The 7278-nt window shown below is 32.1% G+C and overlaps 1 pseudogene; it reads right to left on the bottom strand.

Annotated features, from left to right (window-relative positions):
• Window positions 1-792: 792 nt before the first annotated feature.
• On the bottom strand, window positions 793-6738 carry LOC112693353 (annotated as a pseudogene).
• Between the last annotated feature and the right edge of the window lie 540 nt (window positions 6739-7278).

Below are 7278 nucleotides of genomic sequence, written 5' to 3'. Positions count from 1 at the left end.
AAATCGGATAGAAAGCGTCGTGACAACGGGACATGATTATCCTAAAAGATACGATCCCGTTTTAAACGAGACGCACGGTCACCCTAGCGTACACCATATTATACCGCGTCTACCGCGGTTCGAAAACAAACACATCGCGTACCGTTCAAGTGTAGATGCGCATGCTGATTTCGGATTTGAATAAACGTTTCAAGCCGAACCGTGATCGGTTGTATCATTACGATAACGTTGCGGTAGCAGACGGTAGTGCCGCAAAAGTTTTTTTCCGCTGAATAAGAATAATGGCCGAGAGCGATGCGATTTGAAACGTACATTGATCTTAAACTCGACTGAAAGTTTGTTCAATGCAAACGCCAAGCCCCGGGTCCATTGTGCACCGAGTGTCGGTGCAAACGCGTGCAGCGACGGAGTAGTTGGCGATTAAAGCAATGTGCCCGGTCGATAAATATTAACGTCGCCCGAGGCGTAAACGTCTAAACTCGATCGAACTTTTAAACGTCCAAGACGATAATATTTAACAATAATTTAATCGGCGTTTCGTTTTTATATTTTTACCGTTCGACGAACCGGTGGCGGCGACTTTAACAATTACTTCTGCGAACCATGAGTGACAGGAAATGTGATAAAACTTCAATAACGGTGACGTGCGCGGAGAAAAATACACGAAATAAAACGACCACCGTTGAACTTTTCGATTAAAACGCACGACGAGCGCGCTGAAAAATCGACGCCGTACACGTTCGATTCCCGTTTGGTCATCCGAAATATTACGTCCATTGCATTCCGCGCGATTCAGATACTTAATTCATAATTATTAGCCAATGTTTCTAGTGTTTTACGACAATTCGCATATTTAACTTTTTCGTCCAGCAGTTTGAAAATGTTGTCTGCTTTAATATTAAAATCTAGGTACATATTATTACCATTTGGAAATAAGGCATTATAATCAATATCAATCTGAAACATCAATAGATAAGCAACAAATAGGTGATGTATTAGGTATGTAATAACAATTTATTTTCTTTACTAGTTTATGATCATATGGGATTATGTAATGTTTCCAAATTTTTAATACTTCATTAGCCGACGTAGAACATTTAATACTATTTAAACGACAGTTAATTATTGTTTTTCAATGCAACTCTAATTCTGGATATGAACTGTAGCATTATGTTTAAGTACATCTAGTATATTTTCTATTTCATTTTCAGGTACTACAAATATTTAAACATATATAATAAATACAGGTAATAATAATGCATTAAAATATACAAGTAGATTAGTTCATAAAAACATTTACCGAATTCTCTCTCAATCCAGTTACTTTTCTGCTGTTTGTCATTGTCTATTATATTTTTCATCATCGCGGAGGCAACTAACTTAGATCTTTTAAAGTTTCTCAAACTGTTGTAGTATTTGGCATATAATTTGCCTTTAGGATTCTTATTATTACTAGTTTTCATAAAGTATATATCCTATAAGTATAAACATAGTTTAAATATAATCAAATAGTAATTATTTTTAAATAATCAATATAATTTACCTTTAATTCTGATCTAAACATGACTACAATTTGATCAGCAATAGATTCCGCCAAGCTGACTGAAATTGGTATTTTTTGAGGCAAAACATGACCTATGAGTGACTCTACCAGAGTAACATCATTAATTTTATCATACTTTTTATAATAATCTAAAATTAGTGAACCTTGCACTGCTGAATTCAAAACTTCATCAACTTTAAATTCATGAGTTGTTTTATGAGATATTTGAGGTTTTTCAGTAATTGATTTATTTAAAGAGCACATGGAAACGTCAATTGGGTTTGAATAATTATTAAGGTCATTACCAATATTTGGAATATTTGTTTGCCATTTTTTAAGTTTGTGTTCCAACTTAAAAATTATACTCCATGGAAATTTTGATAGCTGTTTTTCAACATGTTCAAATTTCATATAAGAATGGAATTGTTATCTTTTTATTACAAAATAGAGAAACTTTTTGTTGCCAAAGACTTCCTTGTACAACATTTTCAATAGAAGTGCTTGTATTAGTTTTATAGATATTTAACTTAGCATATTGTTTTTTAAAATTATCACCATGTACAAAGAATTTTTTAAATTGAAACTGTAGAGGTAAGACAACACCTTTTGTGTTTTTTTCATTAAATACAAATTCACCATTGTATTGTACAGAGCAATTTCATTATTAATTGTAAATTGATTGATTTCAGACAGAAGTTCATTTATAACAAGCCAGTTTAATAAGCGATATTCAGTATTACAATATGAAAAGGTATTTTATATGACCGAGGCTACTCGATGATATTTAGAAATCTTAATAGGTTCAATAATCTCATCATCTATTACATTTTCCAGCATAGATACAATTGGCTTAATAATTTTTTCTTTTATACCATTTTGAATATTGATAATATCTACTTCAGTAAAATTATTATTATTATGCAAATTTACAACAAATTCTATGGTAGATTTATACACAGATTCACTTATAAAATCAAAATTAAATTCAGTTGTAGATATATTCTCAGTTAAAGGTAAAGGTGAAGAATTAGAATATGCTTGGTCAATGTCGAGGTCTACGTCTAATGGTTGATGATTCAATAAATCTGTTGTTTTAGAGAAATGCTTATTAATTATGTCTTTTAAATGAAGCTAAACATTGAAAAGATTTCGTACATGTATAATTACTATTGGTTTTTAATAAATAAAATATTTTGAAATGATAAACTAAAGTTTTCCAATTGTCGGTGTTCAATTTACATAAATAACTAATCATCTTTATTTATTTTTTAACAAAGATGTGCAGTATCTTTAAAAAAATGGAAGTATTACCTGTAAATTAAATTCATATAAGTATTATTTATAGAGACATATTACGTCTATGGAATTAATTATAAAAATATGTCATTTAAATAAACAAATGAATTGTGACTTACGTTCAACGAGTGGATATTAATTAATAATTATGAATCAGCGTGACGAGAATACTTGAGGAATAAAGAAAACCAAGTAACATGAGTAACACAGTAAAACCAAGTAAACGTATTAAATATTAATGTATTATAATAATAATGTATTATTTATGTATTGTAGATACTGTTGGAGTTTGAACGAACACGGAGCCGGTTATAAGTTTTTAAACGCACGAGACGAGTGATGAGTGCACGAGCACGCGGCTGCACGACCAAAATTAATAATCGATAATAAAATAACAATTAAATGACAGTATGGTTGTTAAAATGATATGATATACTGTTAAATATCGGGAATCCCGTGGTTAATATCTTTAAATAATCATTATTGTGCATGATAATATCAACAATAGACATATTGACGTTTCAATAATATATTATCAATTTCTTCAATGTGTGATGTTTTAATGTAATGTAATTCATATTGACAAGATTATTACCATAAATTTATGAAACAAATTGTTTAAGTAATAAAATATTGTCATGATGACCAAGGTAATCAATGTTTATGTTTGATGAGACAGTATTGTCAACGGTACTAGTGGTTTTTTTTTTTTAGTGTGCGCGTTTCATCGTACATGTTACAGTTAATCATTGAATCAATCAGTTTATGAAAGAACTAAAACGTGTCTACGTAATGTATATAATTTATACTTTAAACGGTTATTTTACACGTAGGGTTGAATTTATAAGGCGAAACCGGCACAAAACAAACTCATTATTGAGTAATATACTTTTTGTGTAACTTTTAATATATTGAGAGGACCGGTGACGTATACAAGGCGGGATGAGGGATGGATCCCGGCCTAGACCTTTTTTTAAATGTTATAAAATAATGTTCCTAGTGTGAGGACGTTAAAAACGTAAAAAAAAAAAGATGATAAAATAAAAATAATGATTTGTTTGCAAATTATCTACCCCACGCCCTATACAAAAGTTATGTATACGCCATTGGAGAGGACCATTAATGGCCGGCAGTATAATATTTAAAAATATTTTTGTAAAATAAAATATATCATATATTTATGTGTGTAAATTACAAATGATGTTTTTATTATATATTGTTAATCGATTACGAATAAAAATGTACTTTGAGATAAAATTGTCGAAATTAAACAATTCCTCTAAACGTCTAACCTGGGACGTTCCGAAAACATTTTTTTGCGACATCGGTACACGAAGTCCAAAACCGGTGACAATCCCGGTTTTCCGGCAACCTTATTTGTACGTCCCTTGGCATCACTCCGTTAACGTGTCAAATCGATACATTCGTACGTGAAACAATATCGTTCTTTACCGTCCGTAATAGCGATAAATTAGATAAAACTGACGTTCTTGTTGTCGGTGACTGCAATGTTCGTGTACGTTTATCATGTATTGTTATTAAGTTTGTCAATACAATGGTTAAGGTTTAATGTTTAGTAACGATCTTACGGTCAAACGCGTTCAGTGTTGGTCCGTTTGTCATTATACAATAGCCTTGCGTGTACGAATAATAAATAATTAATTACATTTAAAATAAATTAAACGTTATAATACATATTTTATAAATCTTAACGCGTTCTATACTTGAACATAAATCGAACCAAAACCTAATAGAATAACTGTGAATATTCTACGAAGTAAATAGTTTAAGTCAGTGGCGTACTCACGGAGGGAGGGGGATTCATGGGATTTTAACCTCCTCCCATTGGCCGTATTTTTTTAAAATTATTCCAATAGTTTAATAATAATTGATTATTGATTTTATTGAATATAATTTAATGGTTTATACGTCATTAGTTACCAGGATCACGGTTATCTAGTTGGATCGGAGCACGACCATAGAACATATTCTATGACATGATGGTGCTATCAATTTAACAATTTGGTGATCATTTGTGATAATGTGGTTTTTTAAAACAGTACAAAATTTGTAATTATTATGATTATGGGGGGTGTGGGGGACAGAGCCCTCCACTTTGGTATTCTAATAAATTTTCAGAGCCCCCCCCATTGAAAATTCCTGAGAACGCCACTGGTTGAAGTTTTCATGTATGATTTTATACTTTAACCCAGGGGTCGGCAACCCGCGGCCCACGGGCCGCATGTGGCCCGCTATGCCATTTTTTATGGCCCGCACAAAGATGGTTAATTTTTGTATTTTATTTTTGTTCGATAAAATTTTTCATACAGTTTTTAATACTATTCAATTCTTTTTTGGTTATAAATAAAATCTAATCTAATCGTTGATGTGTATTCTATATAGTTATATGGTTAGTTTAATCTATAAAGTTGTTATTATTATCTAATCAGAGTCGAAGATAATGATGGCTGCACTACTCAGTCATAGGATAAATTAAATATACTTATATATATTTAAAAATTAAAATTTTAAATATATTTAATCTATGTATTTAATACATATGTATCCAATATATTTAATCTATGGGCATAGTTACTATGCGTTTGTAGCAATTAGTATTACACCGTGATTACGCCCGTACGTGTGACTGCGTTTATAATAGTTTCGTTTTACAAGTAAATCCAAACATTATGGCCACAAAAAAAAAGAAAAAATCGGTGATGAACATCATTTTTTTAATAATTCTTGGGTTGATTTATACTTTTTCGTCGAAAACAAAGGTAAGCCATTATGTTTAATTTGTCAAAAAATTAAATTTTTTCTTAAAAGCAATTTTTTCCAGTAACATTCGTATTTTTTACACTCATATTTCTGAGTAAAATAATCAAATATAATAGCAATACAATTATTAGTATATATTATATGTAAAAATATTTTTTAATGTGGCCCTTGGTAAACATTTGAAAAAAAATATTGCCTGCGTGGTTCAAAAAGTTGACGACCCCTGCTTTAACCTGCTTTAACCTATCGGTTAGGTTTGGTAATTTCGTAGGTAATCCATGAACGACGTAGTTATTTCGTAAAAAAAAGGAATCCAATAATTTTCCAGACATTTTACGCAGGTGCAATTCACGGACAAAAGCTAAAAACGTCTGAAACTTCTGACCGTTGTTGAGCAGATGATAAATTCGATAGTTGACGCGTAATTATCGTCCGGTTATTATTCAACGTACATATATATCGTATATATATATCACGTATGATTTTCGCAATACATACTAAGAGATGAAAAATATCACGGCACAGCGACTATCAATGTTGCTTATATTTTACGTGTTTCGTGTACTCGATCGCTCAAACTTAGTCCGTATCCTCTTAAGTGTATGAACCGATTGCCGAGAATTTATGGAGTCATTTTTCAACCGGGTTTCTGAGTTCGATAAAATAATAATACCTGTTCTTGAGTTATGCGTTTTATCGACGAGTAAAACAGCTCCATACCCCGCCCGTATATAACAAGACGTTATCATTCATCCCTTTGGAAAATACAAAGATTACGATAATCTCGGCGAGTCTTACCCGGACCCGTGTAAAACTCACGTTGTGCAACTCGAAACAACCATTACGGTCAAACGATCTGTAGAAATTACATCGGCATTCGAATTTCCGGATTAACTTTGTGCGCTGTTCATTTCCATTCCCAAGTTAACCTATTTGTTTAACGGCCGTTCTGAGCTATCCAATTAATACGTTTACGTTTTATTTACTTGCTCGCCATTCATTCCGTTTCCTGCAGCTCCTGCTCCGATTTCTACGGTTTCTTTTAGTGTTCTTTTAAAAAAAAAGTCGGTTTCTAAACTTTCGAATTGTTCGTCTATTATATTTTTCCTTTTCAGCATGTTTCGTAGCACAACAACAAAATTTTACGTTTCTATAGATGTAAGTAACACTCCTCCACAAGCGAATCGTCTAAAATACACGATCGCGTTACATCCATATAAATATATATTGATTGCTTATAAAGTTTAGTTCACACTCGTTCAGTCCATAGCGCAAAGTTTTCTCCACTTCATCGTCGCGGCGCATACTACAATATCATCGTGGTACCACGGAGAAACGGATTCGGAATGATATTTTTTACCATCGCTTACGCTGGACGCCGGTCGTAATCATTTATCATTCTTCATTGATCTGTTTCGACACGCATTCTTGAGCAACTCCGTGAGGTTCGACTCTCGTGTTATATTTCCAATAATATTCATCTAAATCGAACACGTCTGTTGCCGAAGGCTTGCGTAACGTTTAATTACGTTCTAGCTTATCGCAAAAATATTAAATATTACGAAAATTATAATTAATCACGGTTAGCAGCGCCGTGCGAACCAATCGATAACGAACGTTTATTTCTATGGAAAAATTTTGTTTCGTCGGTCCAACAC

Source organism: Sipha flava, unplaced genomic scaffold (assembly GCF_003268045.1).
Source record: "Sipha flava isolate LNK unplaced genomic scaffold, YSA_version1 85_pilon_pilon, whole genome shotgun sequence".
In the NCBI taxonomy this organism is placed as follows: Eukaryota; Metazoa; Arthropoda; class Insecta; order Hemiptera; family Aphididae; genus Sipha; species Sipha flava.
The sequence above is the reverse complement of the archived record's forward strand: the minus strand, read 5'-3'. Positions and strand labels throughout refer to the sequence as shown.